Source organism: Pseudophryne corroboree, chromosome 8 (assembly GCF_028390025.1).
Source record: "Pseudophryne corroboree isolate aPseCor3 chromosome 8, aPseCor3.hap2, whole genome shotgun sequence".
In the NCBI taxonomy this organism is placed as follows: domain Eukaryota; kingdom Metazoa; phylum Chordata; class Amphibia; order Anura; family Myobatrachidae; genus Pseudophryne; species Pseudophryne corroboree.
The window spans coordinates 436,616,130-436,622,129 of NC_086451.1; the positions used below are offsets into that span (position 1 = coordinate 436,616,130).

The 6,000-nt window shown below is 47.9% G+C and overlaps 1 long non-coding RNA gene across 1 annotated transcript in view; it reads left to right on the forward strand.

Moving 5' to 3' along the window:
- LOC134947931 (uncharacterized) overlaps nt 1-5,306 on the forward strand; it is a 33,690-nt gene extending 28,384 nt beyond the window's left edge. The window contains exons 2-3 of the long non-coding RNA XR_010182867.1: nt 644-722; nt 5,232-5,306. This is a non-coding gene — a long non-coding RNA (uncharacterized LOC134947931). The remainder of the gene's footprint in view (nt 1-643; nt 723-5,231) is intronic.
- The last annotated feature ends 694 nt before the right edge of the window (nt 5,307-6,000 follow it).

A 6,000-nucleotide genomic window follows, 5' to 3' on the forward strand; every position in this document is an offset into this window, starting at 1 on the left:
AACAGGTGATACAGATGCAGTGACAGGAGACAGGTGATACAGACAGTGACAGGAGACAGGTGATACAGACAGTGACAGGAGACAGGTGATACAGACAGTGACAGGAGACAGGTGATACAGATGCAGTGACAGGAGACAGGTGATACAGATGCAGTGACAGGAGACAGGTGATACAGATGCAGTGACAAGAAACAGGTGATACAGATGCAGTGACAAGAAACAGGTGATACAGATGCAGTGACAGGAGACAGGTGATACAGACAGTGACAGGAGACAGGTGATACAGACAGTGACAGGAGACAGGTGATACAGACAGTGACAGTAGACAGGTGATACAGACAGTGACAGTAGACAGGTGATACAGATGCAGTGACAGGAGATAGGTGATACAGACAGTGACAGTAGACAGGTGATACAGACAGTGACAGGAGATAGGTGATACAGACAGTGACAGGAGACAGGTGATACAGATGCAGTGATAGGAGATAGGTGATACAGACACAGTGATAGGAGACAGATGATACAGAATTAGTGACAGGAGGCAGGTGATACAGGCACAGGGTCAGTGAGGCAGACAGATGAATAGATATAGTAAAAGGAAGAGAGAGAAAAGTATAAAGAGATAAATATTCTGTAATTGTAGACTTCTACGAGGACACAGCAAGATAAGAGCTTCTGGTTCATGTTGGTGTTCAGTCTCCTGATACATTGTGGCACTGAAGGTGAGGCACTGAGGTTGGGTATACTGACTGTTATCTGGTTTTATGTTTACGGATATTCACTGTAAGTTAGCAAACCAAAAAAGCTAGCAATTGGGCAAAACCATGTGCACTGCAGGTGGGGCAGATGTAACATGTGCAGAGAGAGTTAGATTTGGGTGGGTTATTTTGTTTCTGTGCAGGGTAAATACTGGCTGCTTTATTTTTACGCTGCAATTTAGATTTCAGTTTGAACACACCACACCCAAATCTAACTCTCTCTCTGCACATGTTATATCTGCCCCACCTGTAGTGCAGAATGGTTTTGCTCATTAGCGTGCATTTTTTGTTTGCTCACAGCTCTGAATATACCCCTGTGTCTAAAGTCCCAAAAAATTAAGAGAAGAGTGGTCCAGATTACCTTGAATCCGGACCGCTTCGAACAGGGTGATCCGATTCGTGCCATAGCCTGCCTCAGGGACTTCCCGCCAGGCTCGGAATGTCCGAGCAGGTCGAACATCATCGTCCCGCGGGACTTGTAGTACATATATAAGGTGCCGCGACCGGGACTCGGCGCCATTTCACTGCACGCTCCCGTGCTGCGCTGTGCTCTGTGGTGTTGGGCTGTCAGTCAGAGAGTCCATCTAAGGGCCCAGGGCTGTCAGTCAGAGTATCCATCAAAGGGGCTATCAGTGTATATCTAAGGGTCTGTCACTTGTGTACATCTAAGGGACTGTCAGTCAGTGCGGAGTGTATATCTAAGGGCCTGTCACTTGTGTACATCTAAGGGACTGTCAGTCAGTGCGGAGTGTATATCTAAGGGTCTGTCACTTGTGTACATCTAAGGGACTGTCAGTCAGTGTGTAGTGTATATCTAAGGGTCTGTCACTTGTGTACATCTAAGGGACTGTCAGTCAGTGTGTAGTGTATATCTAAGGGTCTGTCACTTGTGTACATCTAAGGGACTGTCAGTCAGTGTGTAGTGTATATCTAAGGGTCTGTCACTTGTGTACATCTAAGGGACTGTCAGTCAGTGCGGAGTGTATATCTAAGGGCCTGTCACTTGTGTACATCTAAGGGACTGTCAGTCAGTGTGTAGTGTATATCTAAGGGTCTGTCACTTGTGTACATCTAAGGGACTGTCAGTCAGTGTGTAGTGTATATCTAAGGGCCTGTCACTTGTGTACATCTAAGGGACTGTCAGTCAGTGTGTAGTGTATATCTAAGGGGCTGTCACTTGTGTACATCTAAGGCATACTTGCCAACACTCCCGCATTCTGCGGGAGGCTCCCGTTTTACTGTCCAGTCTCACGCTGCCCCGCAAACGCCACTCATTCCCCCGGAATCCCCCAGAATTCCCCAGTCCCGCTGAAATGTAAACTGCGCATGCGCGAATCTTGACGATATGGGGGCGGAGCTTGACGGCCAGCCGCGGCCTGCAGAGCAAGACCGGTGAGCCACCCACAGTGCAGGCATGGAAACCACACAGCGCCACTCTCCCGCGGCAGCAGCGGATCCCTCCCCCCCCCCCGCCCCCCTCCGCGTTAGGAGCCAGGGCCCCTGAAGGGCAAACGAGGCTGCAGTGTCGCAGCCAGTGATGGGAGCTGGGTCAGCGTGGAGCCTCTCTGGAAGATTGAGGCTGCTGACAGCTGGGAGAGGCTGGAGGAAGAGGAGGAGGAGTGCCCGGTCCCCAGGTGTGTTTGTGTAAAGGTTTTTTACAGTGATAATGGTCAGCACATTTTGCGTTCACTTATATGTGTGTCAAAACATAGCTTTATAAAGACGCTGTATATAGGCTGCCTAATCCTAACCTTCCCTCTCTCGCAGCCTAGCCCTATCCCCCCCCACCCCCACAGCCTAAACCTAAACCCTGCCCCCCAAATTCCCCAGAGCCGGCAGAAGTTTGTTTGGGATCCCGGCGCCTGTATTTAGATCCATGTCAGTATCCCTAGCAGTGTTGGGATTCCAACCGGATCCCATTTAATCATCTAACAGTAGCTTTAGGGTGATATATGACGTGGTCAGTGTTGGTGTTGTGATTTGAATTTATTGGGACTAGTTCTTAGTAGTCTAGAATTAGAGACTTCACACAAAGCTAGTTCCAGCATATGTATCTTTTTATGGTAGACACAATTAAATTGCCCACAGACTGTCCAGCTTGGGACATTACTGATGTTGTAAGGGCAGTACGGACGGTGTAACGGTTAGCATTACTCACAGCACTGAAGTCATGGATTTGATTCCAACCACGACCCAAACTGTGTGGAGTTTGTATGTTCTCTCCATGCTTACGTGGGTTTCCTTCGGGTACTCCGGTTTCCTCCCACAATCCAACACTATATTGATGGATTAATTTTTGTCGAGAGACAATTAATTTAGGTGTGTGAGTGTACACGAGCAGACTAGATGGGCCAAGTGGTTCTTATTTGCCGTCACATTCTATGTTTCTATGTGTGTGTGTGTTTGTGTAGGCTGTGTGTTTAGGGTGGCACTGACCCCTGTGGGTGTGTGTGTAGGGTGGCACTGACGTGGGTGGGTGTGTGTGTAGAGTGGCACTGACCCCTCTGTGGCCAAACAGTGAAGGTTATAAAAATAAGTGGCAATAGACCCGCCCACAGGTGGAGCTAGACACACCTTTAGGCGGAGCATGACATACTTCCTCGGCGGTGTACCGCGCAAACTCTTATACCATCTAGAATCTCCCTGAAACTAGTTTTCTAAAGTAGGCAAGTATGATCTAAGGCACTGTCACTTGTGTACATCTAAGGGACTGTCAGTCAGTGTGGAGTGTCCATCAAAGGGGCTGTCACTTGTGTACATCTAAGGGACTGTCAGTCAGTGTGTAGTGAATATCTAAGGGGCTGTCACTTGTGTACATCTAAAGTGTTGTCAGTCAGTGTCAGGGCTGTAACTACGTGTGTGCCGTAATGTGTAAAAGGGGACTCTACCTGCCGTAATGTGTAAAAGGGGACTCTACCTGCCGTAATGTGTAAAATGGGCTCCACCTGGTCTAGTGGCGCTACTGTGCGTCGTAATTTGAATAATGGAGACTACTGTGCACCGTAATATAAATTGTATTATTTTGTGGCCACACCCCTTCCCCATGAAGCCATGCCCCTATATTTTTTGCGTGCGACTCTGGCGTGCACTGACCCTATTTTAAATAAGGGGGGGCGCCGATGCTGTTTCTTGCACACAGCGCTAAAACGTCTAGTTACGGCACTGGTCAGTGTGTACTATATAGTGTACATCTAAGGGGCAGTCAGTCAGTGTGTGGTGTGCATCTTAGGGGCTGTCAGTCAGTGTGTCTATATGAGGGGCTGTCAGTCATTGTGTGCAGCTAGGTGGTTGTGGTGCTGTCACTGTGTCCAGTCCCCTAAGTCCATCACAGTGGTACTGCACTGACTACGCAGGCCCCACCCTCTGCACTCACAGTGTAACTCCATATTTTTGTTAAAAAAATGTAAAAAGTTTTGTATTGTTTGTTTATGCTGCGTACTGCAACCCAGTACCCTGTAGTACCCCAGTGCGTGTGTGTGTATAAGCGGTCTGACGCCACGCAGTATGAGCCAAGCTGGTAGTTTAAAAAAATAAAAATAGTTGCATTTAAAATGTTTGTACTGCGTACTGCACCCCAGTACATTGTAGTACCCCAGTGCGTGTGTGTAAAAGCGGTCTGACTCCACACAGTGATCTGTGATTTGAAAAATAGATAACAATCAGTTTAGAGAACCAAATACTTGTGCTCCAGCCAGTGCCACCAGTCCTTTAACGTCCTCTACTAACGCTGATGCTCAAGGGCATAGGGGGTTTACAATGGTAATGAAAAAAAACCTCAGGCAGGAAAATAAATAAATACATTGGCAACATGCTATTCACCACACGCAGTGGCAAGGAAAGAATCAGGCTCCGTTCATTTTTCCCAGTGCTGTGTGCCAGTGTTTCATAGATATGCTATAAACTGCTGCGTGTTTGTGCCGCTGCTCTGTCGCTTAGTAAACCAGCCAACTCGCTGCAGACTTTGGGAGTAATTCAGAGCTTTGTGCCAGAGTCTACTGCACATATGCAAGTCTCCAGGAAAATGGCACCTGTGCCTTGTATCTGGGGCCACCGTGCCATTTTCCCAGTGATTTATGTCACTAGCACTGACAGTCGCTGGACTCCGGCGGGGTTTAATTATATGGGTGCAGGATGTGTGGTACACCTGGGTAGATGCATCTAACCAGCTAAAGAGAACAATTAGAGAAGTTATCCGTAGCAACCAATCAGATTCCACTTTTCATTTTATAGAATGTACTAGACAAATGATAGAATCTTATTGCTTGTTATGGGCGACTTCACTTGTTCTCTTTAGGAGGTTTGATACATCTCCCCCCTAAAAAGATTTCTCGGTCCTTCCAATTGCTTGCACCCATCTCTCCATGTCCTATTGTCCTCCTTCATCTTCTCCACATTCTCTTTGCTCAATATCTGCCCCAGAACCTACCCCATCTGTTCATCCCTGCTCACACATCCTTCTCTGTGTCCCCTCAGGTTGCTCCGGTCTCCCTCCTCTCTCCCTCTCCCCCTCCTCAGGAGGTCCACCTGCGGACCATGGGGCCATGCTGTGCCAGCTCTGCCTGAACTGGACTACCCGTGCTCCCCAGTTCTACACCTTCACCTTTACCTTAAATGGGCATCTGGTGCGTCTGTCTAGCGTAAGACAGCGTAGAGCGTTGTATAGACTGGAAAAGAAGAGGAACAACACCGGCTTATGGAAGTGCAAAGTGGAGGAGTATCCTGATCTCAGTGCAGAGTATTACCTGGGACCCCCAACATCAGCCCCGCCTGCAGAAAAGAAGGAAGACACAGGTAGAGGCATTAGGAAAGCTGAAGGACAGGAGGAGTAATGAGTCTTCCCATTCCCCTACAGGGTGACACAGAGAGGGGGGAGATTTATCAAACCTTCTAAAGGGGAGAAGTGGAGGTGTTTCCCATAGGACCCAATCCATCGAGACGGATAGAAAGTGATAAATGACCAGCCAACCAGCTCCTGTCATTTTTCAAACACAGCCTGTAACATGTCAGTTAGGAGCTGGTTGGCTGGTCATTTATCACTCTGGGGTATTCAATTGTTTGAAAAGTCAGTTGGGAGTCTGTTTTTCCCCCTCTAATAGGGAAAAAACAGACACCCAACGACTTTTCAAACAATTGAATTTCACCCTTTATCCGTCTCCACTTCATCTCTTGTTAAAGCATAATACATTTGGGCCTATGAATCTTTCCCTCCCCCTGCAGGGTGACAGATAGATGGAGCTAGGAA